Below are 14091 nucleotides of genomic sequence, written 5' to 3'. Positions count from 1 at the left end.
ATTACATGTAATGTAGTTCAGCTGGACTAATATCCCCCAGAAAGACCTTGGTTATCTCGTTATGCAATTGCCTTCCCCTATCTTCTGGCACAGTATAGAGTATTCGTGGAGGAGTGTCCTCTCATAATTTTGGCGTATTGTATGATGTGAGCAAAAGAGTAAAATACTTTTCTGTGGTTTAGATATATCAGTAAATGTGCAGCCATCGCTTTTCATCGGAACTGTTCCGATCTAATATTCAATCCTTTTGAAGACTACATCTCAGTGTGATGTATAGCTGATTGAAATATGAGGGATCTGTTTATTTTACCTACCTGCCCCACTGTTTTCAAAGCTTTGGTCGGGGTCAGCTGTATTAAGATATAGAGTAGTCATAAAAGATGAGGCCTAATATATATCTTATGATCGTACAGGTATGTGTGATGTCACGTTGATTTGTGTATTGCAGTGGCTGAAACATTCCGGAATACCTCACGCGGGGGAGGGGGAAGAAACTATATTTCCTCCGCCTGAGGTTGACTGACTGTGTCTCGATTAAAGAAGTCTTTAGTAATCTCTCCAGCTCTAAACAAGATTCGAACAAGAACTCTCCAAACTAGTGGGAAGTAACCGAAGTCGTATCCACTGAGGATCATTCCGATTATAAATATATTCTACAGAAATACAAATTATTTTATCGGTTATTTATCGGCTATATTACTTAGAAATGGTTATTGTTTAGCACTAACAGGTTCGTACGAAAAAATATTGATTTTTTTCTATCCGAGAATTTTCTTTGCTTTTCTTTTTTAAATATGCAGAACGCATTATAGTCGCTGCTCTTAAAATTCGTTCATCACAAATACTGTCCTTCGCCTATGAAATAACTGAGTTAAGCAAAAAGAGAAAGAATTTTTAAAGCGATAAGTCGTTGGAATTTCAAAGAGCCAGGAATGTTTTAGCCGACAGAGCTGCCAATGGTGACCCCATTTCGAAATGATACCTGAGGACGTTGGTGGTAGTGTTTGAAGAGAAGAGTCTAGAAAACAGCGGGCACACACAGAAGAGTCATAAAATAGAGCTCTGTGCTTTTATAAATTTTGCAGTAGTTCTTCAGTGATTTATAAGTAGGAGCGGGCATTTGATTCTGGAACACAAAATTGTCGCTGTAATAGCGATTATTGAAACGTTTCCGTCTCATAGCGATCCCATCCCCCCACTCCTCTTCTTCAGTTAAAAGATAATAGCGGTTCATCAATTCCGGAAGTGTTTGATTCCCTTGATTTTAAAAGTCAGTTAGTCAGTTTTTCTGTTCTGAAAACTCGGAGAAAACGAATTTCCAAAGCTATTAATGTGGGACGATAGTCCCACCGTGGTTATTGTCCCTTAATATTATTCAGGAGGAAATTTGGAATGTATGAATTTAATATCTGGAAATGATTCAAAAATTCCCAAATCATCCTTTATAAATAAATAGCAAAGCTATTTTTCGATGAGCATTTGTTTAATTTTCTTTAAGGTTCAGTCTAAGTTTAATTATAAAGCGGTGTTTAGTAAGTAAAAAATGGTGCGAGTCATAATTTAAACCAAGTTTAAATTGTCCATTAGTTTCAAAAATTCCCTTCTTTTCACAAGCGCCCTTTAGTACTTATCCTAAGTATTAATTTCCACGCAACAGTTTGCATTTTCATCATTCAATAATTTTACGTAAGCACCGAACAGAGAATTGGAAAAATTCTGTATTCGTTTAGAGAGGTAATACGTTTCTTTAGCGGTGAGTTGATTTAAATGAAAGAACACACGCCATGTGACCCGTCAAGCATCCTAGTTAGGTAAATGGCGCGTTGGCTGACATATTAGCTTTCGTTCACTTTCTTATGGTAATGATATGCAAATTTCCCGAGGATGGCAGGCTTCAAGTAGCTCTTACAACGCGTGAAGTATGTTAGTGATACTCAAGAGCTGTCTAGTCCACTGTTTAAATGCATTGTGCTCGGGACTGTTCAGCTTCCAAGAGCACGTGGAGAGTTTATCTTCATATCAATGCTACACGAGTATTCACAAGCGTCTCCATAATGGCACACTCTGTATCGCTGAAAGGTATCTGACGTCAGAATTAAATGAAGTGGCTGACGGCTATTTTTAAGAATGATTGGTAACAACAACGGACAGAAAAGAAAAACACCCAGAGGAAGATAACAATTAGTTATTGAGTTACGATATGGTTAAAACGAATGGGATACAGGACAGAACACAACGATGCTGTTGAAGTTTCTGTTCGGTGATGAAAAATTCCTTTCACGTGAGATCACTTTATTTGGTGACAAAGTATGGATGAAGTCGACAGCTCTTATTTGAATTAAGACACGAGAACGTAAAGCGATTTCGAATGCATTTTAAGAATTAAATAATGCTCGAAACAAGAAACAAAGCACGTTAAAGCGAGGTATTATATTTTATTGATTCTTCATTTAATGCCCTGAAAGAGGTCTTTCCTTTTCGCAGTATCTTCAAGATATAATCCGAATAGACAGTACAATTACTCTCTTATGTATGACAGTAAAATAAAGCTCAGAAAAGCTTTTTATGTGGGTAATGATAAACTGTTTCAAACAGCATTTTTACATCTGTTTTATACGCTACACAATGGAAAAGACAAAAGCTTTTGTCGCAATGGTAAGGAGCTCTGATATTGTTCGATTGTCTCTGCGAATTTCTCCAGTGGTAAAATTTACTAACGCCCGTTTATTTTAAATAGAATAGAATCTTTAATTGCAGTATGAGCTACATACAATTAATCCCATCACGTATGGTGCTGTCAGGGGTTTGCATTGCATATTTACATCCCCGTCCTTGTAGACATTATAGATACACATAAGAAATACTCTTACGCATACATGTATGGATACATACATGTATGCGTAAGAATACATAAATAATTAAATCATTATATTAATCGTAATTATACAAATTAGAAATGAGATATTAATGAAGTGGCCGAATGCCGAAATGTGCTACTGCCCCTACCCCTCCCAATGGCGGGTTTGGTGATAATTGGCCCTCGCTGTAGAGCAGCGAATATAACTACCTCTTCCCCCCCACAAGGGCTTTCCCCCCCAATGTGGTCTAATAGTCGGCCTCTGGTGAGGATAGCGCGTTTTTCCACCAAAAACTCGAAAAATTTCAACCAACAAACAGCCAAACCATTACAGAATAAACTCAGTTCAGACAAATATATCCACGCCTCATTGCCTTAACTGCTCTGAAGCTTAACGCGCACACACACACGGTGATGGTGTCTCCATCTTGCAGGCGGAAATACAGGCAAACATTAGTGAAAGATCTCTTGATATCCCCCAGTAACGATTTAACTCACAAGATGAGGTTGCCAGGTAATGGATAAGATATATTTCAATTCGGTGTAGTTCCAGTGCATCAATGCAGTTGCAACAAAGACGTTATGCCTTTTCCACTGTCTAAAATATGAAAAGTAGTTAGAATTCATCTGCTTGAAATAGTTCATCGCGGGAATATATTTCAGTTATCATTTAGAATTCTCACCTCTTGAATTAACTCATTTCTGATTATCCGTTGCTGCACTGATGGGGTATGTTTGTCTTCCCACCGATGAGGTCACAATTTCCGAAGCGACCATCTACAGGGCAGTCACATTACAGATTAGATAAGCAGTATATACTTAGCTTTGGGGAGGTTTTGATAATCCGTAACGTAGCATTGGGACATTTAGCAGCGATAGCCCCACGACATGGCGAATCAATGCTCTTCTGAGCTTTTATCTTTATATTAGTATTGGTCCATAAGATGCAGAGGCATCTTATGGACCAATATTTTATTGTATCAGCCTGAAAAAAAAACAACCACCTATTTCTTTTCTTTCTTCCTGTTGGTATCGATCCAACTGGCTTTTCAATTTCTCCAAGAGGCCGCTATCAGCAGCCTTTGGAGGCAACTAATATTCTAATGATTAACAAATTGCTGGCTAAGAGAAAACTTCCTACAATCCAACCTACAATTCTTCTCCTTTAGATTGAATGTATGCACCTTGTTCTAGCATCATTTAATATCGTGAAAATTTCCCCTCTTTCATTTTTCTGTTCTCTCTGAGAGACTTATAAAACTTAATTCGATCGCCCCCTCTAAGAAACCAAGTTAGCAAACTCTGTAGCCCACATATTCGAAGTCTCTTCTCATGCGACTACTCTCTAATCAATCTCACGAAGCATGTTATCAGTGTTTGCACCTTATCAAGAAGCTTTATGTCTTTTTTTTCCTAAGTATAACCCACATACCTCGACACACAGTAATTCCAGATGTTGTTATAAATTATTGACCCCCCTTAAGACCCTCCTTTCCGCTGGTCTGCATTTTACAGAAAACTTTGTCTGCATGAACAGTAACCCCTAAATCTCATTATTCCTCCATCGTTTTTGAATTCAGTCCTTTCAAGTGTACAAGTTATTTTATGATTTTTATATCCCGTTTTAAGACGTTGCATTTTGTAGAATTAAATGCAGGTGTCTCTTATCTGACCATTTCTGAAATATATCCGCGTAGCCTGGAAGGAGCGCTGCTTGGCGCTTATCATTAACCAATTTCCTATTCATCAAATGAATAGGAAATTGCCATCATGCCTTATAACCCTTTGCTAATACCATTTAATAAAATCAGAAACAGGATCGATTCAAGATTCCCCTACCCTTGGGGGGAACTCTTCTTCTGACGGTAGTCCATTTTTCTGAAGAATAACCATTGATTACAATCCTTTTGCCATGTAGTCATCCTATAATCCATCTAAGCCGTGGCCTCGATTTTCCAACTGATGCAACCGTCTCAAATGCAGGATTGAGTCAAGCTTTTTACGAAAGTTGAAATAAATAATATCACGTCAGAGTTATTTCATCATGAGAAAAAAACCATTTCATTTAGATAATCCTGTGTTGCACTCTTAAGCACTGCCCCATGGCTTTTCTCCACCACTGAATGAGGTTAACTTTCCTGTAGTTAGTTACTTCGTTCCTAGCTCGACCTTTATGGATTAGAAATGCGTTGGCATCTACAATCCATGGTAACCATTATGATTAAGCTTATGGTTTCCTTGCCACTTCTTCAAAATAGCTGGATATATACAGTCTTCTGAGGGCTCTTAATTGCTTTCAGGCTAATTTTTTTTTCTAGAAACCATCCGCCTTAATTTATACCTAATTGATTTTACATTGCTCAGAATGACTATTACAGTTCCTGGGGATCGATGCCAGATACCCATTCAATTCATCGGCTGTATTATCAAAAGCTGTCTAGCCCATATAAAGGTCCGATCTAATTTTCTTTTTTGTATTTGCATACTTGTAAAACTGCCCTTGCCATAGCAATGTGATTATATGCGCATCTGCCCGTCCCCCACCTTCCACCCAGCTAGGCATATTCTTTTTAATAACCTGGTGTACAAAAAGTAGTAGAACTTGTGCTGTTTGAACTACAATAAACAGGCAAAGCTAATGTCGAGCATTACGTTACATTGATCAGTCGATAATTAATATACGAGTATTTAATATTATATAAATTCTTCTAATTATTAAAGTTAATGATCCTTAAGAAAGTCGGCTTTTGAAACCTTAAAAGGAACTCTACTGAAAAGTGACTCAGCGAATGGATATTTCAAATAACACAAAGTGGCTGGGTTCTGTCAGATGCTTGTACCCTAAGCAGAGGTTGGTCTCGTCTGCGAAGCGCACCTGAAATCCCTGGGGGATTTAGGTTCGTTGTACATGTGACTTTTTGGCCCGCTCCTTTCTAAACTTAATTTCTGAAATTCATTGCTTTCTCATTCTGGCTGAAAGAACAATCTCTTTCACTCTCACATGCACACGCAAAGAGAGAAGGAACAAGGGAGGGGGTGAAACCTCAGTTTATAAATAATAATTTATAAACGTAATCGATTATACTAAAATAAATAAATAGCATAACTTAAATATTTCTTAGAGATGAATAAGCCAAATCTCTTTTATCATTTAATTGATGCTTATGGCGAATCCCAAAAGGATTCGCCCTTTTGACAAATTTGGTGGAGCAGATAGGATTTAACCCCTATCCATTGATTTCAGCGAATTCTGTCCAGAGCTGTAATTGTAAACGTGCAAAATCGAAATGAATTCTGATATTGCAATTGTTCATGACTCCTTTGCAAGAATTAGATGCAGTCAATGCAGGTACAATAGATAATAAAACTATGATTTTGAAATACTTAAATGGTATCTCATACGGGATTTTATGGCTATTATTTTAGCTACTGTAGTAACGTTGAATTTTTCATCAATAATATATTTCTTTACCACTGTCTGAATAAAGTAATTACTGTTAAAAATTAGTCCATTATGATCACAGCACTGCTCGTCAATTTAAATATTTTTAAATTACGACAAAGTAGAAGTCGAATTGAGTCTTCAACTGGTGCGCTCTCCCATCGTGAAAAAAGCATTAAATAAATTTTTGTTGTTAATCTTCTCTTCCGTTGGAAGAAGCTTGAAGTTGTTATGAATAAAATGAAACAATAAACCGTTAAACTGTGAATGCTGTTTATAGCATTTTTTTTAAAATTCCATAGATTACTTTTATGGCAATAAAAACGGCCATAAATGTAGAATAGCTTTGATTATGCGTATTTTATTACCAACAAATTGTCGGTACTTTTTTTTTCTTAAAAAATAACGCAGTTCGCGGTGTGAAGTATCAAAAATAAATGCAGGAACCAAACAGCGTCAGAAAGAGCAAATGATTTCAGTAGGAGGAAAAATTACGTAGGCAAAAGACAGGTTGAATAAAATATCGGGTAGGTTAGTCTTATATTAAACTGTTTTTATTACGTTATTTACTGAGAGATCAAACAGCTCTGGGTTGGCAGTTTGTCTACAGACAACTTGGAAGTTTTGCCGATGGGAAATTGAATATTTAACCAGGGTGCGGGAGATACTTGTTCCCTTTCCTTTTTTCTTGTATTACGTTCTCTCCTGAGAATTTAAGAGGTAAAACCCTGGGACAGTATAAGAGAGTGTTCTCATTAATTCAGTCTGTAGGACCAATATCGTATTAGGGAATAAAAAAAAAATGTGATGAAAATAAAATAAGCTAAAAATAGAAGTGCGCAGCACTTGGCTGCCGTAGCACCAGTTCGGCAGATCTACATCTAATTAATTTCAAAAAATGAGTCCATAAATAATCTAGTTAAGAGCTTTCGATGGAAACCTTGCCAACAAACAAATAGATAGGGACTAAATCAAATGTGTAAAAAAAAAAAAATAATAATAAATAAATATATATATATATATATATATATATATATATCATAAGATCTTCCGAAAGATATTGCGGGCTAGATGAGTATTATGAAATTCCATTAGTATATCTTATAACACGCATTCATTTTATATTTTTTAATGCTTAGCCATTTTGTTCTTGTCTAATAATAGATTATTAAACAAATCGTGATATATTTAATTAATCTATTCACGTACATTCCATGATAGGTTCTAATTAGCAGCTTTATCTCAATAGTTGTACAATTTTTACTTTCACACAAGGCACGGTCCTTTCAAAGGGGTCAAAATTTCAATTAATTAATTAATTATACATATAGAGAATATACTAGAAAAAGTACCCTGTGACGGTTTCTCGTTCATATTATTTCGAAAACGTGTTGGTCTTCCTTTGGCCGCTGTGAGGCCGCCGTAGCCTAGTGGTCAGGCGCGCGGGTGCATAAGTACACGTGCTTTGAGTGACCGGGGTTCAAGCCCGTGACTGCTGAATACGGTGCTGTTTCTTGTAATCTGTCTACCTTGTGAACTCCTCTGACCGTTTGGTCGTCCCGGAGTATAAACAGAAAATTTATTTTATTTATTTTACTCCCCTCTCCTGGGTAGGATTTCCACCAACTGTGGCGGTTATAGCCATTGATGCCAGCCATTGTTCCAACTTTTGTATATTCATGTCCATGAACCATTCTCGAACAGCATATTCTGTTGGGAAAAAAAAAAAAAAAAAACATAGTACTAAAGAACTGCTAAATCGTAGGGAGCATGGAATTGTCCAAAACGTTAAGGGAGACGTCATCGTTAGTGAATTCCTGCACACCCACTAATGTTACTAAGCCTCACCATGAGAAATAGTAACCCGATCGCCTCCGAACTTCCTAATGCAGTCCGGCAGCGGACGTTCTCCAGGCATTCTCCCTCATTTGATCTCAATAGAGTGCAATAAAATTCCTCATTCTCGCAAGGTGAGAACTCTGAATTCAGTTGATGATATTTGGCTTATACGCCTCGGCTTTCCTATGAAAACCGAGGCTGTGGAACTCTGTACGGAGGGTATTCTTACAGACATCAAACCCCTGTTAGCACTCGAACCACCTGGTTGATGTTTTACAAATTTCAGCTAGATGGTTAAGATGCTCTTGTCTTATTTTGCGCTCTTAGGGTTCTGGTCACTTGTTTTTCCTGTACGTTTCTGGACGGCAGTAGTATCTCTAAGCTTCCATTTAATGATAACATCACCGACGGCTGACTTTGGATGAAGCTAACTGTCAGTAATTGCGGGATGTCAGTAATAGACAGCAATGTGACAACCAACAGTAATATCTCTCTCGAAATCAGTTTCCTCGGCTCAACTTACCACACAACGAGAACAAGTAACCTCTGTGGTTCGAATACCTTCCTTATATTCCACTCTGTGTCGCATTTTTTATCCTCAAGGATCTAATTGACTACGAAAACAGAGATGTCCGGTTAATTTTGGAGGATAGCTCGTATTGATGTATAAAAAGGTGCTGTTTATGCTTCAGCAAGATCCTTAATCAGAGTAGTTACCATTTTGGCAATAACACAGTGATATAATATATACAGGGTGTCTCAAAAATATTGGTACAAACGTTTAGGGGAGGTAGGTAACATCTAAAGGAATGTGAATCGCATAGGAACCCATAACCGGAAACGTCACCGTAAGTCGGTAGACGGCGCTGTTCATCAGTTCGCGAGAGGGAAAATTTCTGGTTTCCTCATTCAAACAGTAGTCGCCGCACATAGAGCATGCATCGATATACAAACTGTGAGCTGGCAGACATGCACCTAGTGTATGGATTAGCAGAGGGCAATGGACGAGCCGCTCAACGAATTTATGGAGAACGCTTCAAAGACAGACATGTATCGGACCACCGTTTGTTTGCGCGTGTGCATCAAAATTTGTGCGATTATGGGTCATTTAGAGGTAACAGGAGCAGTACGGGCAGACCACGTTCGACGCGAACTCCCGCCATGGAAGAAAGTGTGTTGAATGCCGTCCAGAATAATCCTACTACCAGCACACGTGCCGTTGCCTCTGCCTTAGGAATGTCTCGTTGCAGTGTACAGCGTTTCTGGCATCACGATGGGCAAACTTTAGGTAGGTGGTAGACGTCAGAGACGTTATGACTAGACCCAGGGTATCCCAGGAACATCGCCCAAAGCATGACACCACCGCTCCGGCTTGTTTTCGTCCCATGGTGCATTGAGGCACCATCACTTCCCCAGGTAAACCACGCACACGTATCCAGTCGTCCACATGGTGCAACAGGAATCGTGATTCATCCGATCAGATGACCTTCTTCCAATCACTCAAGGTCCAGTTTCGATGCTCCCGTGCCCATTGTAGGCGCTGTCGTCGTGGTGAACCGCGGTTAGCATGGGCACTCGGAGTGCCCTGCGGCTATGAATCCCCATTCTCTCGGTTCGATGTACTGTGTGTTGTGACACATTACTCTCGTCACCAGCATTCCAATTACCGGCGAGTTGCGCCACAGTCGCCCTTCTGTTGCCATGTACCATCCAGGAGAACCTTCGCTCACCTCGAGCATCGATGAGCCGTGGTCGACCAACACCCCGCAGGCAGTTCAAGGGTTTCCCCTCCTTGAACCACTTTCAGTAGGTACTAACCACGGCTGACCGTGAGATTCCCACCAGCCGTGCCGTTTCGAATATGCTCTGGTCCAGTCGTCTGGCCATCACAATTTGGCCTTTGTCAATCTCGCTTAAGTCCGCTGCCTTTTCCATTTGAAGAACAAGAGTAACACTGATTTTTATACTGGGTCCCGATCTGCACACGCGCCGTAGTTCAACCGCAGTTACGTCGATTCGCATAAGGACTCGTTGACCATGGTGTTTTGGCTCATCGGTGTGTGTATATATATATTATTTCTTAAGTTAGAGAGGCCCCAAGCCAGCCTATAGCAAACCTGGTGCGTAATACTGTACCCAGCAAGGCCGTCTGTGTACACAGTATGAACATATTACTACTCTGCTCTAGAGTTATTCTACTCTAGAGTTTAAGTCACTCATAAGTTGGTTAAAGTCTGTTCTGCGTTATAACCAATTACCATATCTTCTACGTTGTGGCTCAAGGAACTGCATCATAACCGATTACCATATCTTCTACGTTGTGGCTCAAGGAACTGCATCATAACCGATTACCATATCTTTTATATTATGGCATAAGGAACTGCATCGTAATCGATTACCACTTGTTATCAGCATATACTACACTGAACATATGAACTGTACATACAACAGACAACACCATGAGCTGCACCATTAGAATTTATGAGCTATATACACCCCTACCATTAATATCTGGACACCTGCCTTTAGATAAAAAAAGAGCTTTTATTGTGTCATTGAATATTTTGTGCTGAAACCGTTTGCTTTTATGACGGCCTTCAATCTTCGCGGAACACTCTCATCCAGCTTTTTATAAATTTCCGGTGATACGTTCCCCACTCGGCCTTTAACGCAACCGCCAGTTCGGCCTTGTTCTTTGGGCGATGTCGACATGCACTTGACCGACGATCCAATGCATTCCAAAGATGCTCGATAGGGTTCAGATCATTACTCTGGGCTGGCCAATCCAACTTTTCCACAACCATATCCTCAAACCACTCTGTTACGACCCGAGCAGTATGGCATGACGCATTGTCTTGCTGATACAGGTATGGGCCTTCCCCCTTCGGGGAAGGCCCATACCTGTATCTGCCATAATGTTGGAAGTGCATAACTGTCCAGGCTGTCCTAGTATTGCACACCATGCATAGCTTTGTCGATAACGACTAATGGGCCCAAACCATGAAAGGGCTCCTTACCATGACACAGACTCCACAAAACTTCATTGTTGGAAGAATATAATCAGGAATGAACTCGTCCCCTGACATTGGCAACAGCCAGGAACGGCCATCAGACTGGTATAGTGGGAACCTCGACTCGTCTGTCCATAGAACTGTTTTCCATTGCTCTACAGTCCAGTATTCGCGCTCCTTACACCATGTTAATTGGCGTCTAGCATTTGTTGAGGTGATTAATTCTGTTGACCTGTTGAGGTAATTGTGTTGAACGTGTCATCTTGCATGGCCACTTTTGCAATTGTCTGTTCGAAGCCCAGTGTGCATATTTATAGCAGGTTCTGTGACGTGTGTTTTATGCATATAACTGTTTCACCATCCATGGATGGGTGTCCGGATATTAATGGTAGGGCAGACAGCACCATTAAATGCGAGCTGTAATCGGACATGTTTTTTTTTTTCGACGTGCATTAGCATATATAATAATCTTCACTTTATCCATTCAGAAGCTTACTCCTTTACTTTCCAGTGGTGCTCCCCACAAAATTATTGTGCCATTCAACAGCGTATATAGCAGTTACGTGACTCGGATCACGGTTAACTGAAACGGTTATTTATATTTATTTATTTGTCATTTAATGTGAGGCTGGAAAATTACATCTGATACGGAAAATATCATAATGGATGATGTTCAATTAGTTATTGAGATAAGAATTCGCCTGTCAACTCCAGTTTTTAGAAATCTCCAACCCGCGACATAGCACAGTGGCTGGAGCTAATGCTGTCATGATGGGAGATATATTTATCAACTTTTTATCATGGCCAAGTTAGTCGGTCTCGAGTGATGGTTGTGGGTGTCCCACCCTATCGAAATAAGCTCAGATTCTCCTGCTAGAAAATCAGGCAAACCTACCATAGAATACGTAATTTACAGAGAAATAAAACTGAGTTAATTTATTATATAAAACCGATGCTTTAAACGATGCCTTCCAAGTGAAACCCATCCGATTATACGATGTGACACACTTAGTGTTATCATCATCTGACGATGAACTGCAATAAAAAATGCAGTTATGTTGCCTTACCTTCACTATATAGCTATTCAGTTCTTTTATACAAATAAAATGTTAGCACGCGCCTCACAGTTCATTTGGAGTCCGTGATAATATAGTGGTCCTGCCACTTGTTTGGAGAGATTGACGTTCAAGTCACTTCATGAACTGGAGGAATTTCTGAAGTTCTCTTAATTCGGAACTGTAGATATTAGGAACGATTGGATTTTTCCCGTCAGTTATTCTCTAAGCTTGTAAAATATGCAAATTAACTCAAAACACACATAATTCACGATTTTGCCATACGGACTGACTGCTGATGCTCCTAACAAATCCGAAGGTAGCAACTCAATTCAATGTGCTGCTGCTGTTGTTGTTGGTTTTTCCAGATAAAAGTTATAGTGCCAAGTGAGGGTTAGCAGGACCTTCTCATAGGATATTTTTATTTCCAGCTGTTAGAGTTATCTTTCCAAATAAGGAAAGATTGTTTACATTTGTCCAGGAAAGGCCAAGTCCTTCGCTGAACTATCACCAAAATTTATAATAATTCTCATAAGGAAGCGATATATTTTTTGTTGATTGTGGCACGTTGAACCATTTTTAGCATACTTTCCAAAAATGGAAGTTCAGCTTTCCACATGTGCTCAAACGGGGCGGAGGATATTGGTTGCCTTCTTGCGTTCTAGATCTATCCAGAGGGTAGGACTAATTTTTTTTGGCTAATTTCGCTGGGCCCAAAACTCCTCAGCCGCAGCCTGGAAAATAAGATGCAGGATATTTCAGAGACTGCTGGGAATCATTGGGGTACATGTAAACACATGGGTTGTGTTAGGGTAGCTAAGAAAAAGAACAGGTGCATGATTACTTGTGTGTACACCAATGCTAGGAGTTTAATAAATAAATTTGATGAATTTGAGGTATTGCTCAAAACATCAAAGGCAGATATTGTGGGGATTTCAGAGGCGTGGTGTCACACAGATATAAGGAATGCAGAACTGGAATTTGGGGAGTACAATGTCTACAGAGGAGGATAGACAGGATAGGAAGGGAGGAGGGGTTATGCTATTAGTTAAGAAACACATAAAATCCAAGGAAGTGAAGCCAGTCGACATCGCTGGACAGTGCAGTGTCGAGTCAGTTTGGTGTGACATAAGCATTGGGAGATCAAAATTGAGAGTAGGAGTGTGCTATAGGCCTAATGACTCTGATGAGTATAATAAGAAACTGTTCGGAGAAATAGAGTGGGCCAGTAAATCAGAGAGTCTTATAATGGGGGATTTTAATTTCCCAGATATTGACTGGAATTTGGGGGCTGGTCACTCACACAGTAGCAAGGCTTTTGTGGATTTATTGGATGATTGTTTTCTACATCAGCATGTTCGGGAGGCAACTAGAGGGAGTAATACTCTTGATTTGATTATCAGTAGTGATTCTTCATGCATTAAGAATCTGCAGATAAATGAACCACTTGGTGGCAGTGATCACAGTGTGCTGAAGTGGGAGTTACTCAAAGAGGTAACTACCATTAGGGGTAAAGGGAAGGGGTATTGCTTTCGTAAAGGCGACTACAATGGACTGATACAGTATTTAAATTCTATACAGTGGGACCAACTGATGATATTGCCAACAGCAAATTCAAAATGGGAAGCATTCAAAGAACTTATCTTGGAAGCTACTAGGCTTTACATACCAACTAAGAAATATTGTTCAAGGTTTAGGCCTAAATGGATGTCAGATGAACTAATGAGGCATATGGCAGAGAAGAAAAATGCATGGGATACATACAAATTAACACGTGACACAGACGCCTATGATAGATACAAGTTGATCTGTAACCAAGTTACAAAGGAGGTTAGGCAGGCGAAGGCAGATTACGAGAGATCCTTGGCAAGGGATGCGAAGAAAAAC

The 14091-nt window shown here is 39.5% G+C and overlaps 1 protein-coding gene across 1 annotated transcript in view; it reads right to left on the bottom strand.

Annotated features, from left to right (window-relative positions):
* LOC150084509 (acetylcholine receptor subunit alpha-like) overlaps positions 1-14091 on the bottom strand; it is a 483889-nt gene that overhangs the window by 451963 nt on the left and 17835 nt on the right. The window lies entirely within an intron of this gene.

Source organism: Mastigoproctus giganteus, chromosome 6 (genome assembly GCF_048544385.1).
Source record: "Mastigoproctus giganteus isolate SK-2022 chromosome 6, ASM4854438v1, whole genome shotgun sequence".
NCBI lineage: Eukaryota > Metazoa > Arthropoda > Arachnida > Uropygi > Thelyphonidae > Mastigoproctus > Mastigoproctus giganteus.
Note: the sequence above shows the minus strand (reverse complement) of the source record. Positions and strands in the feature narration are given on the sequence as shown.